Source organism: Oryctolagus cuniculus, chromosome 3, assembly GCF_051225735.1.
Source record: "Oryctolagus cuniculus isolate XC-2025 breed Fujian yellow rabbit chromosome 3, ASM5122573v1, whole genome shotgun sequence".
Classification (NCBI taxonomy): Eukaryota; Metazoa; Chordata; class Mammalia; order Lagomorpha; family Leporidae; genus Oryctolagus; species Oryctolagus cuniculus.
The window spans coordinates 56,278,613-56,292,964 of NC_142869.1; the positions used below are offsets into that span (position 1 = coordinate 56,278,613).

General features: G+C 34.2%; 1 long non-coding RNA gene and 1 pseudogene across 2 annotated transcripts in view; one reads left to right on the forward strand and one right to left on the reverse strand.

Annotated features, from left to right (window-relative positions):
* Nucleotides 1-14,352, reverse strand: part of LOC149127343 (uncharacterized) — a 213,118-nt gene that overhangs the window by 50,260 nt on the left and 148,506 nt on the right. The window contains exon 3 of one of the 2 annotated variants that reach the window (XR_016231482.1): nucleotides 1,843-2,114. The exons of the other annotated variant lie outside the window; for it this stretch is intronic. This is a non-coding gene — a long non-coding RNA (uncharacterized LOC149127343). Of the gene's footprint in view, nucleotides 1-1,842; nucleotides 2,115-14,352 lie in introns of those variants that run through there. 2 annotated transcript variants of the gene reach the window in all.
* Nucleotides 8,146-8,752, forward strand: LOC100350400 (proteasome maturation protein-like; annotated as a pseudogene).

The following is a 14,352-nucleotide window of genomic DNA, read 5'->3' on the forward strand; positions in this document are numbered from 1 at the left end:
GATTAATAAATGTTTTCATTCTTTATCCAGATGCCTGCTATTTTCCAGATATTATCTCCGTTAAGTTGGATAAAGTTAAGCGCTAATATCACACAGTTATTATAATTCAGAAAATGATCTAACAGACATATGGGGAACATGAATTTCTATGTTCATATCATCTGGCAGAGATATTGAGGGAGAAATTTAACATGGGTGTTTTTGGAACAGAGAAATGTAAAGATTCTCTAAATTATGTGATATAATTTTTATGTGCTTACTTTGAAAAGTTGAGTTTAATATTATTCATGAGCATTTTTTTGCCGCTTACTCTTTGCAAATTTAACTCAGTTGCATAAAAATGCTCTTAATTTTTGAGTTTATTACTGTCATTATTTTGAATATTCATAATATTTAACCCGATACATTAGACCAACTTGGGAAATTAAATAGCTGAAACAATTTCATGGCACTGCATAGCATTTTTCAACTGTTATAACTAGTTCAAGATATGTGTTTAAAGTATCAGGTAATAACTTCTTACAACTGTTTTTTATAATTTTTATAAACTCATAACATTGTTAAATTTTCAAGATTTATATAACTTTGTAAAACTTTGTACAACTTTGAGTTTAACATGGATGCTACTAAAATTCTATGATAGCCAGATACATTAATTGTCCTATACTTTAGATATCTTACTATATCACATTGTAGGATTAATTCAACATTCAAAATCATAATGTATATTTTTAACATTCACCAATTAAATATATCATATAAAATGTTATTGAATACAATAAGATGCACTGATACTTTATTAATGAAAGATTATAAACTACTAAGATGAATTTTATCTGAAGTTTGAGACTCTAACTACTTTTCACTGTTTTAAACAGCATAATGAATAAAGTATGGATTTTTAAAGGAAGAGAGAACCTCAGACTCGATCATCATTTAGATATGACTGAAAATAGAGGTTTTTGTAGAAGTTGTATTTGATTAGAAAAGCTAAATCGTACCTTTTATTTGAAATTTATTTAATCAAAAACATTTTTTAAATTATATTTCTTTTAGTATCTGATTCTAGTTATCAATGTAGTTTCTCAAACAAAGAAGTATTTTTCTAAAGGATAATAAAAATTGAGTGATAATCCAGCAACTGTGGTGCTTGGTATTTTATCCAAGTGAGTAGAAAGCTGTCCACACAAAAACCTGAACATAGATGTTTACAGCAGCTTTATTCATAATTGACAACCTTTGGAGGATTTAATAGGTCAGTGAATAAACAGAATGTTATTGCCAATATTATTTAGCCGTAAAAAGAAATGAGCTATCTAGTCATGAATAGACATGGAGGAGCCATATATATAAATGAAAGAAGCCAGTACGAAAGAGCTATATCATATGTGATTCTAATTATATGAAGCACTGAAAAAGCTAAACTTACAGAGAAAGCAAGGTCAGTGGCTGCCAGGGGTTGAAGACTAGAGGTGGGATTGGATGAGTTGGTGGAACACATAGGATTTTTACAACAGTGAAGCTAAACTCTTCCGTATGATAATAAAGGACTGATGTATGATAGTATACACTTGGTAAAGTATTGAGAGTTTTATAACACAGAGAATGAGATTTCATGTAAACTATACTCTAGCTAACTATTAAAATTAGTTCATCAATTGTAGCAAGTGAGAGAAGTTAACAGTAAAAACCGGATGGTGGAATGCTGTGGCTGTTTTTTGTACTTCCTGCTTATTTATTTATTTTTTTTTTGGTAAACCTAAAATTACTAAAACAAATAAAATCTATTAATTTAAAACTTTAAGAATCAATATGTGGCCAGCGCCATGGCTCGCTAGGCTAATCCTCCACCTGTGGTATCCCAGGTTCTAGTCCCAGCTGGGGCGCCAGATTCTTTCCTGGTTGCTCCTCTTCCAGTCCAGCTCTCTGCTATGGCCCAGGAAGGCAGTGGAGGATGGCCCAAGTGCTTGGGCCCTGCACCCGCATGGGAGACCAGGAGGAAGCACCTGGCTCCTGGCTTCGGAACGGCGTAGTGCTCCGGCCATAGTGACCATTTGTGGGATGAACCAACAGAAGACCTTTCTCTTTGTCTCTCTCTCACTGTATAACTCTGCCTGTCAAAAAAAAAAAAAAAAAAAAAAAAAAAAAAAAAAAAAAAAGAATCAATATGTGAAGCTGGGATAATGAAAATTTTATTTTCTAAAGACTGCTATTTATTTTTGTGAAATAAATCTGTATTGTCCTCAAATGTAAGGATAGGGTAATTCAAATTATTGAGCCAGAGTTGTTTTATGAATCAATGTAATTCAGTAATTACCAAAATATTTTCATAATCATACAGTCATAAAATATGAATTTTAGCCAACATTACCAAATTAAAAATAGAAAAATGTTTATATACAGTTTTGTAATTGCTACTTGCAAGGTTTGCTGTTTGCTTTTACTCTCTATCCACTACTGGGAAGAAACAGTAATAAAAGACATTTATAGGCTAGGGATGTTCATTCTTTTACTTAACTGAAAAATGTGGCTTTGCTTTCATAACATGCACATTCTTGTGCACACTAATTCTCAGTTCTCTTGCATTATATTCTGTATTTTAAATAGCATCCCCTTTGAATTCATAAGCTATACTGTAAGAGGCTATCAGAAGAATCCTTTCCATAGCTTGCTCTCATTTAATCTTTCTTGGCTTTCTAAGCGCATAGTGCACACCTGGTGAGATAGCTTTTATAAATCACAAAAGAAAGCTTCCAATGTGATTCACATTTTTAAAACATTTTATCACTGAGTGCTTTTCTCCTACCAAGAAATAATGTCAGAACCTTTACAAGTATATTATCTCCTGATTTTCTAATCAAAACAATCCAGGCCAGGAAACAGTGGGAGCTATTTAAAACAAAGAATATCACTGAATGCATTTTAGTTGAATCATTTGCTAGATGTAGAAAACAAAAAAAGGTCATTTCAGTGAAATTTGAACTCCTATAATAGACATGCATCTTTATATTCCACACACTTTGTTAATCACTAGCTGAACAACATCGTGCCTGGAGCCAACTGACAGGAATTTTAACCTGATTAAATGTCCCAGTATGCCTTAATACCTTTAAATGGAATTTTTATGGCCTGTTCTGCACGCGTATTATTAATACAGTGCCATCAAGAAAACCACAGACACGCATAATAGCTCATCAATTTGTAACTAAGCACTTTTGACCTTGAAAAATCAGCTGTCTTTCAGATTAATGTAGTTACATTTTAAGCAGAAAAAGAAGTCATAAAATCATCATGCTTATTTTTGTAACATGTCAGGATGAGAGTTAGGAATAAGGGCCCTGCTGATGGCTTCTTATTGATATTGCCAGCAACCTCTGACATCTGAATTAGAACCTCTGAGACCTCAACCTAATAAAAACCCACTTAAACATTAAAATTTCAACTAAAGGGATGCATATAATATACTGCTGACAACTTCCATCTCCACTGATATGTTTTCAGAAAAATGAATTCTAAAATCCCTAGATTTTCCCCTCTTGGACACACACATATATACATATATATAACAATAATAAAATCCAGTAAAGGAAAGACTTGTCATCAGCATTAGCACTATTATATAAGTCAATTATCAAAATTGGGAGAGCAATTAAAAAGGGCATCAACTGGACATGAAGCCAAGCTGAAAAATAGTGGGACAAGTATCTTTTACTCAGAGTAAGGTACAACTGGAGATAAATATGTAGTATTAAAATGATGTTTTTTCCTAAGTAACTTTCACAGCTCATGCCAAATGAAATTATGTGACACACAATTTGAGCAGATTGTCTAAAAATATATTTGGACTATATACTATACTGGTACTATTTATTTTTTCATTAAAGTGCTAATATCAAAAAAGGCTAAACCTTTGGAAGTTGTTACTAACAATGGAGTTTTTTTTTTTTTTTTAATAAGTATACAATGCCAAAGGTGGTATAGACCAAGCACATCACTTAGTCCATCACATCACAGGAATGACTCAGCTAAGATCCAACGGTATATGTTCATGTATAGTCAGTTTCTGGCTTCTGGATTTCTGATATTCTAAGAATGTTTTTTTCTCTTACAATATTTTGTAAACTTACACACCAGCTCAAGTGGATTTATTTGTTTTGAAAATAGTTAATCAATTATTTCCATTTTTCCCAAAAAGTACAAAACATTTCATGGGACAACTAAGAGGATTCATATAAGGCCGGAATCTTATTGCTTTTTATTTTAAAACAGTACATTTCAAGACTATGAAAGGATAAAGATGGTTTTTAAAGATCGGTTTGCATCTGCCCTCTCTCAGTATCTCTTAAAATAAACCAAATGTTGCAAGATAAAATTCTCCACTTTATTGGAAACTGAACAAAGCAACACACTTGTATAAAATGGAACACACCTTTTTCTGAAGAAGAGTCAAAAATGAGAAGGATGTGACAAGTACAATGAAATTAGATTCATGATAGTTAAGTAAAGAATTTCTTTGCTACAATGCCACTAACACCTTGATTGCAGAAGCACTGCAGGTGAGGATTGCTGAACATACAGGACTAGAGCAAAGAAGGATGTGGTGGCAATGGTGCAGATCCCAGCCCAGACTTACGACCACTTCAGAGATTGTTAGCTGGTGGATTGCCTTGAGACTGTTGACTCAAGAAGAGCCAGACTGTGAAATCGCTCCTAACCATGTAAGAAATTGCAAATATTTCAAGGTATGGACCACCCTTTCTGCACATATGGGCACATGAGGTTTAGTGAAAAAGTTCTACCAAAATCAGAGAGAGAGATACACTCAGTACATTAAAATAGACCATAAAGAGAAGTAGTATATATTTTACTGATTCACAGCAAATCTATTTCCAAACAAAATAAACCCCCAAACCCTAAAATATTATTGCTGCATATTGGATCCAATGGTTCAATAATAATTCTGAATGCTGCCTTTGGAGAATATGATGTGTGTGGAGGGAGCCCTGCACATGTACAGAGGCCCACCCATTGAGGTGAGGAAATGACACGATGGAGTGACAGCGAGTGGACCGACCTAAGTTTAGTAAAAGGATCAAGAGCCACCGCTGACAAGGGCCAACAAGGAGCATCCAAAGGGCAAAGAGTTCTGCAAAGAGCAGACTGGTCACCGGCCAGCCAGAAGGCAGGTCTGTAGCTCTTCTATGGCCAACTCTGGTGTCCAGTGGCTAGTTGACAATGCTGGATGTGAAGTCAGGGGCCTATTTCTCCTCTCTGGACTTGAACATCAACACCTCGAAGAAGAGGGTGCTGGAACTGATGGAAAACATCAAGGAGAGCAGGCAAAAAAGGACCACACCCATACGACCAACTTCAGGGACAGCCTCAAGATCCAGGTTTCCAATCGCTTGCAGCAGCTGGAGGAGAACACATATCAGATTTGCGAAGGGACATTATGAGAAACAGTGACTTGATCAGCTCTTGTCCTGTCTGTTGATGTACAATTTAATACTTTATCCCTTTTAGTATTTTTTTTTTTGTTCTAGTTAATACTATTGGTTGAACTCTGTAATTAATACACAATTATTCTTAGGCATTGAAATTTAACTGAAAAGTGATCCCTGTTAAATATAAGAATGGGAATAAGAGAGGGAGGAGATGTACAATTTGGGACATGTTCAATCGGACTTGCCTCAAATGGTGGAGTTAGAAATGTGCCAGGGGATTCCAATATAATCCCATCAAGGTTGCATGTACCAATGCCATCTCACTAGTCCAAGTGATCAATTTCAGTTCACAATTGATCACACTGATAGGTCTAAGAGTCAAAGGGATAACACAAACAAGACTAGTGTCTGCGAATACCAACTGATAGAATAAAAAAGGGAGAGAATGATCCAACATGGGAAGTGGGATACACAGCAGATTCATAGAATGGCAGATGTCCTATACAGCACTCTGACCTCAGAATCAGCCCTTAAGGCATTCAAATCTGGCTGAAGAGCCCATGAGAGTATTTTAGGCATGGAAAGCCGAGACACTCTGGCAAAAACAAAACAAAACAAAACAAAACATCTAAATGAAAGATCTCTGCAAGTGAGATCCCAGTAGAAAGAATGGGCCATCAAAGGAGGAGGTACCTTTCTCTGAAGGGAGGAGAGAACTTCCACTTTGACTATGGCCTTATCTAAATAAGATCGAAGTCGGCGAACTCAAGAGGCTTCCATAGCCTTGGCAACTCATGACAAGAGCCTAGGGAGATTTCTGACGCCATAAACAAGAGTGTCAAATTATTAAGTCAACAACAGGAGTCACTGTACTTACTCCTCATGTGAGATCTCTGTCCTTAATGTGTTGTCCAATGTGAAGTGATGCTATAACTAGTACTGAAACAGTATTTTACACTTTGTGTTTCTGTGTGGGTGCAAACTGATGAAATCTTTACTTAATATATACTAATTTGATCTTCTGTATATAAAGATAATTGAAAATGAATCAATGTGAATGGAATGGGAGAGGGAGTGGGGGATGGTAGGGGTGCGGGTGGGAGGGAAGTTATGGGGGGGAGAAGCCATTGTAATCCATAAACTGTACTTTGGAAAATTATATTTACTAAATAAAAGTGTTTATAAAAAAAAAAAAAAAGATTTGTGATTACCACAACAAGGTCATCCAACCAAAGCCCCAGGAGTTCTCCCAGAAAATGGCCAAGATCAGCCACTTGGAGACAGAGCTCAGGCAAGTGTGCCAAACCATGGTGACCATGTACAAAGACCTGTGAAAGCAGCCAGAGGCCTTGTTCTCAGAAGAGAGTCACAAAGATGGAGAGTGCTGACAGAGGGTTGTCTGGTGAAGACAGCTGCCTGAGAGTGCTGTCTAATGACCGCCACCTGGAGGTGCAGAGGCAGTTGTCTGAACCGCATCCACAAGATAGTTTTCCACAGTTCTGTATAACAAAGTGGCAGAAAGGAAACCAATAGCCCCTGTGCTAGACATCAAAAGGTGGCTTTCCTACCTGGGAAATCCAAACCCCACACCACTGAGTCTCACACAGTTGATTAAACATATGATTAAAAATAAATAAATAAATCAGCCCAGTCTGGCTATTAATTTAATTATAGAAAAATTACATTATCAGCGTTTACCAAAAACAAAGCTATTTTGCAAAAGGCCACCTTTATTTCCTTCTAAAGTTTGCTCTTTTGGTAAAGAGGAATTACAAAGATTTATATAATGCAATAAGTGTTGCCTATATGAACTTAATATCTTTATTAATGAAACAATAAACAGCCTTCTTAATATTAGTTTAATGAAGATCGTGAACTCTGACATTCATGTGTACTTCTTTAGGGAGAAAGTCTCTAGTTAATAAAGATTTAGTTCTTTGAACCAAAAACGATCTAAAATCACTGTATTACAGGTATGACCTTGAGCAAGGACAGCAACCACAAATTTAAATTACAAACATATATATGTAGTATGTATTAAATGTGTACAGGAAAAGAGAAAAGTAGTTATTAGTATCCATGGGTAATGTGATTAAATCTATAAAATTTCCTGGAGAAAGTATCTATTTAATGCACAGTTTTTATTAAATTCTGCTATTGTTTCCAAGACGCGCATGTATTTATATTTCAGCATTTGTATATATCAGAAAAATAAGCAATCAAACATGTAAAAATAAATATATGATTAATCAAAATAACCTCAATTATTAGACATAGAAAATATTTTATTGAGAATCATACAGGAACTTTTAAAATAGAGAAAAGGCATATAACTGATAACATATTATTTAATTTTAATATGAGATATTAAAATCTCTGTTCAACTAAAAGTAATCTAAAAATTTATTCAGCCATAAACAGTTTCTAAAATATCTGAGGAGATTTTTTGTTAGAGAATGAACAAATGCTATAATTTTATATATAAAATATAATTATGATAAATACACATATATTTAGATAAGAGCAATTAAAAAGAATTTCTCCTAACTGGTAGTAAGATGTATCATCATCTATAATAATTAAATCCCTGAATTTAACACAGGATAAGTAAACAATGAATAGAACAGAGAATAAATACTATTATGAGCAGTGGGCTGGCTGACCATAACCATCTTGATGATGGTCAGTGAACACATTGAAGATGAACCCCAGAGGACTTGGATTTCACTGAAAGGACAGTATTCCAGTTACTGAACTTTCAGTAAATGTGCCATATTAAAATTAAATAATGTTATCAGTTATATGCCTTTTCTCCATTTAAATGTTCATAAATCCTTCTAAATAAAATATTTTCTATGTCTGTAATAATTGAGGTGATTTATATTAATCATATAATTGTGCTTGTTTGAACTGCTTATTTTTCTGATATATACAAATGCTGATATATACAAATGTGCCTTTTGTAAGTCAAAATGTTTTCATAAAGGTTTTCCTTGTGTGACAAATGAACTTTGCCTAGTCCTCCTCTTGAATTATCAGGAAGAAATTTCCAGCTCAACAAAGATAAAATGAATTTTCCTACACTGAGAAACATCCAGGGTCCATTTGCTCCACTAAAACTACAAATGGAATTCAAGGCAGTGCAGCACGTACAGAGTCTTCTATTTCTTACCAGCTCAAACCTCTCAGGATATTTGAGAGGCAATGATGAGACGATTGGATTTGAAGTTACCCTTGATAATCCATCACAAAGTGAACTAATGGGAGAAACACACTTGACGGTGGAACATAAACTCATTTTACTGTAATTCAGTACTCTGTCCTTAAAAACAGAAGGGCAGTGTCTTGTTTATATCTGTCTTCTGGCTAAAGTTTCATGTATACAACATTAAAAATACTAACACATAAAAATATATAAACATAAAAATACTATTATATAAAAATTTAGCAAGTTAAAATACATTTAAATGCATACCTCATACCATAAACTAAAATGCTAGTTATTAAGGATTCACATGTGAAAAAGTAAAAACAGGGGTACATTGCTTCTCGGTCTTTTGGCCAAGATCAAGTGTAAAACAGGGGTACATATTTGGCATAGTTAAGATGCCTGCATCCCATCTCAGAGTGCCTGGGTCTGAGTCCTTGCTCTGCTTGCTGCCCCAGCTTTCTGCTAATGCAAACCCTAGGAGGAAGTAGGTGATGGCTCAAGTACTTTGGTTTCTGCCACCCACGAGCAGATTTAGGTAAAGTTCTGGGCTACTGGCATCAGCATGACCTAGTCCTAAGTGCTGTAGATATTTGGGAAGTGAACCAGAATATAAAAATTCTCTCCTGTTTATGGTATCAGTAATCTCCCTAAGCACCAGTTATGAGTTTCCAAGGCTATGGAAGCCTTTTGAGTTCACCGACTCTTATCTTGTTTAGACAAGGTCATATACAAAGTGGAGGTTCTCTCCTCCCTTCAGAGAAAGGTACCTCTTTCTTTGAAGACCTGTTCTTTCCACTGGGATCTCACTCAGAGAGATCTTTCATTTCGGGGTTTTTTTTTTTTTTTTTTTTTTTTTTTTTTTTTTTTTTTTTTTTGCCAGAGTGTCTTGGCTTTCCATGCCTGAAATACTCTCATGGGCTTTTCAGCCAGATCAGAATGCCTTTAGGGCTGATTCTGAGGCCAGAGTGCTGTTTAGGACATCCACCATTCTATGAGTCTGTTGAGTATCTCGCTTCCCATTTTAGGGAGATTACTGATGCCATAAACAGGAGTGTCAATTTGTAAAGTCAACAACAGGAGTCACTGTGTACTTACTCCTCATGTAGGATCTCTGTCCTTAATGTGCTGTACATTGAGACTTAATGCTATAATGAGTACTCAAACAGTATATTTCGCTTTGTGTTTCTATGGGGGTGCAAACTGTTGAAATCTTTACTTAATGTATACTAAACTGATCTTCTGTAAAAAAAAAAAAAAAAAAAAAAAAAAGAAGAAGAAATTATCAATTCCCAACTTGACTCTCACTGGGATTAAACATGACAATAGGTCTGTCTGATCTGATTTCATCATCATTTAAAAAATCATCTATTACTTTTCACTTTATGTTTGTGTGGGAGCAAACTGTTGAAATCTTTACTTAATGTATGCTAAACTGATCTTCTGTATATAAAGAGAATCGAAAATGAATCCTCATGTGAATGGAAGGGGAGAGGGAGTAGGAAAGGGGAGGGATGCGGGTGGGAGAGACGATATGAGGGGGAAGCCATTGTAATCCATAAGCCGTACTTTGGAAATTTATATTCATTAAATAAAAGTTAAAAAAAAATTCTCTCTATCTGTCACTCTTTCAAATAAAACTTTTTTAAAAAATAAAAAATTAAAAACAAAATAATCAACACTAATTTTTTTAAAAAATAATAATCTTGTAGTGAATGTGTCTTTATTAATTCCTGAAATTCTTGATTCTATTTATATTACCTTTTGGGGGATTTGATATTCTCTAATAGATTTCTGAGTAGTGAAATGAAATATGTCAAAGAACTCTTGTGTTTTGCTCCCCGCTTTACTTCCACTGTTTCTGCATCTAGTTTGGCTATTTTGTAGTGTAGCTTTTCAAGAGCTGGGGGTTCTTGCTGATTCCTATGAAAGCGCAGAGTAGTCAGCATTAGTGACTTGGATAAGTTTCTTCAAGTGAACTTTACTATCTTGAAAGCCTTCAATAAAGAGGCTGATTATAAAGATCTTGCCAGTGGTAAATCCCTGTAGCATTTTCTTGTCCATTCTTTCTTAGAAAAGGATTTATATTCTGGATTCAGGGCCAACCTGTCTTAGAGATCAGAAGTTACATAGTGATTACACTTCTGTCTCTCTGCCCCAATGATCAACCTAATTCTATTTTGGCGCACCATCAAATTTATTGAAAGAGCTGTCTTTTAGAAATTAAAATTTAAACTTAACTCAGTGGGCATGTACTCTATGAACATTTGAGTAATTGTTCTAATGACTTCACAAATCCACATCATGTGCTTCTACTTCGCTCTCTCTCATCTCAGCACAAACTTGAATTTCACTAAAGACTTGTGGGAAGGGGAGAGTTTTATTAGCTTTTATTTATTGAAGGTTCTTTATCTCTACATAACCTCATATTATTCTGATATCATTAGCTTTATATTCCAAGACAGTCTATAGTATCCTAATCAATAGTGGGTAATTGGGTGATTTTCTTGATTCTGAAATGGTTTGATATGACAAGTTAAAATGTCTATATTGTTCTAAATTAGAAAGAAACTTTAAAATGGAGATCATACAATACATAGATGTTCTAATGTGAATCTTTTTCTCCTTTTCCCCAAATTTTTATTGATTGATTTTCATTTTATTTGAGAGGCAGAGAAACAGAAACAAAAAGACAGAAGTATTCCACCCACTGGTACATTCACCAAAGTGTTGAACAGCTTGAGCACTCAGGCCAAAGCCGTGAAACTCAATTTAAGTTTCTCATATGGATGGCAGGAACATAAATATTTGAGTTGTTACCGGCTGCCTCCCAGGGTGCACATTAGCAGGAAGCTGGACTGGAAGTGCAGTAGCCATTACTCAAACCCAGATACTCCAATATGGTGCATGGGTATCCCAACTAGTAGCCTAACTTCTTTGCCAAATGACTGTCCCTCAATGTTAATCATGAACAGAACACTAGGAAGGACTTTTTCTAAAGATAACTGTAAAGCCAGAAGTTATTTTTAAAGTACACGGGTATTTGGCCACATCAAAATTTTATAACAAAACTAGATAAGGAAAATATTATGAAGGCCTTAAACAAATTTAAAAGACAAGTGAATAGAAAATATAAATTATAGACAAACAATGGATTAGATTTAATAAACTTAGTATGCTAATGAAATTCAAGAATAATTATTTGAAAACCACAGTAGAAAATAAAGACAAATGTAATAAGTTGTCCATGATTTATAGTAATGAATTATAGATTATAAAAATTGACATTTTGAAATTTGATTATTATTTATAGCCCTTGTCTAAAATCTAGAGGAATAGTGGTTTTTAACATATTACTTGTTGGAACTTTATTTAGTGGAGGGTTAAGCTTGTGATTATAAACTAAAAGTAAGTCATTGTAAACATTAAAAGAAAAATAGAAAAGGAAGGAGAAATAAGGGTAGGAGTGATGGAGGGATGGTAGGGTGGGAATTATCATTATGTCTTAAATCCATATATATGAAACATATTAAATTTGTTCTTATATAAATTAAAAAGAAAAAAATGGACAATGTATATTTACTAATGATGAAGTACAAATGCCCATAACTATATAAAAATTTCAGTATAAGCAGTAAACATAGCAATGCAAATTAAAATATATTATTCATTCATTATTTAGTTATTTATGTTGCCCTAGAAGTCTTAGAAAGATTTGAGAAGAAACACATATCCTGAAACAGAAAAGGTAGAGGATAAATGCATACAACACATCAAAAATATTATCCACTCATGCCGAGTGGGATTTAACTCATGGAGATAGGCATAGTTCAATACATGAAAATCAATAAATATGGTACATCACATTAGCAAATTTAAGAATAAATATTTGTAAATTATGCAAGTGATAAAGGATTAATACCCAGAATCTATAAAGAGCTCAAGAAACTCAACAACTAGCAATTTAGTTAAGAAATGGGCAAAGGACTTGAACAAGGTTTTTTCAAAGGATGAAATTCAAATGGCCAACAGACACATGAAAAAAATTTTCAGGATCACTGGCCACCAACAAAATGCAAATAAAAACCACCATGAGGTTCTACCTCACCCCAGTTAGAATGACTGTCATGCAGAAATCAACAATCAATAAATGCTGACAAGGATTTGGGAAAAAATACTTTAATCTACTGTTGGTGGGAATGTAAACTGATACAGCCATTGTGGAAGACAATATGGGGATTCTTCAGAAATCTCGAAATGATCTACTATATGACCCAGCAATCCCACTCCTGGGTATTTACCCAAATGAAATGAAATCAATACATGAAAGAGTTATCTGTACCCCCATAGTTATTGCAGCTGAATTTACAACAGCCATGATATGAAATCAACCCAGATGTCCATCAACTGATGACAGGATAAAGAAAACATGGTGTATATATACACTATGGAATATTACTAAACCACAAAAAAGAATGAAATCCTGTCTGTGCAACAAAATGGATGCAACTGGAAACCATTAAACTTAGTGAAATAAGCCAGCCCCTTGGGGACAGCATTGTGGCACAGCAGGCTGGGCCTCTGCCTGCAGTGCTGACATCCTGTATGGTGCCAGTTCCAGTCCCAGCTGGATCACTATGTTTCTATATCTGTATATATGAAAAACATGAAATTTGTTCACCTTATATAAATAAAAATTTTGAAAAAATTAATTTAAAAACACTATGATTATCTCAATAGATGCAGAGAAAACATTTGATAAAATATAACAGCCTTTCATGATAAAAACCTAAAAAAATGGGTATAGAAATATACACCTTAGCATAACCAAAGAAATACACAACAAACCCACAGTAGGCATCATATTGTATGGGGAAAAGCTGAAAGCATTTCCACTAAGATATGGAACCAGACAAAATGACCACTCTTACCACTATTATTCAATATATTTCTGGAAGCATTAGAGTCACAAAGCAGAAAAACAACAAAAAGTAGGGATACAAGTTGGGAAGGAAGATGTCAAATTATCCTTGTTTATTGATGATCTGATCTTCTGTAAAGAGGAACCAAAAATTCAACTAATAGACTGTTGGAACTCATAAGATAATTTGCTAAGGTTGCAGAATACAAACTTATTAGACAAAAATCAGTATCAGTCATACATACTAATAATGTCATGGCTGTGAAAGAACTTGGAAGATCAGTCCCATTCACAATTACCACAAAAAATGTAGATTATCTCGGAATAAATTCTTTAAACAAGGATGTGAAAGATCCCTACTATGAAAACTACAGAAGATTAAGGAAAGGAATAAAAGACACACAAAAAAATTGAAAGAAAAACCTTCACATTCATGGACTAGAAGAATTAATATCTTTAAAATGTTAATACTACCCAAAGCCATTTACAGATTCAATATTATTCCAATCAAAATACCAAGGACATTCTTCTCAGATCTAGAAAAAAATGATCCTTAAATTCATATGGAAACACAAGCGACCTTGAGTAGCTAAAGCAATTCTAAGCAATAAAAACAAAGCTGGAGGCATAACAATATCAGATTTTAAGACATACTACAGGGCTCTTATAATCAAAACAGCCTGGTACTGGCATAAAAATACACATGTGGACAAATGGAACAGAATAGAAAACTTAGAAATTGAGTTATGCATCTAAAACCACATAGTATTTAATAAAAG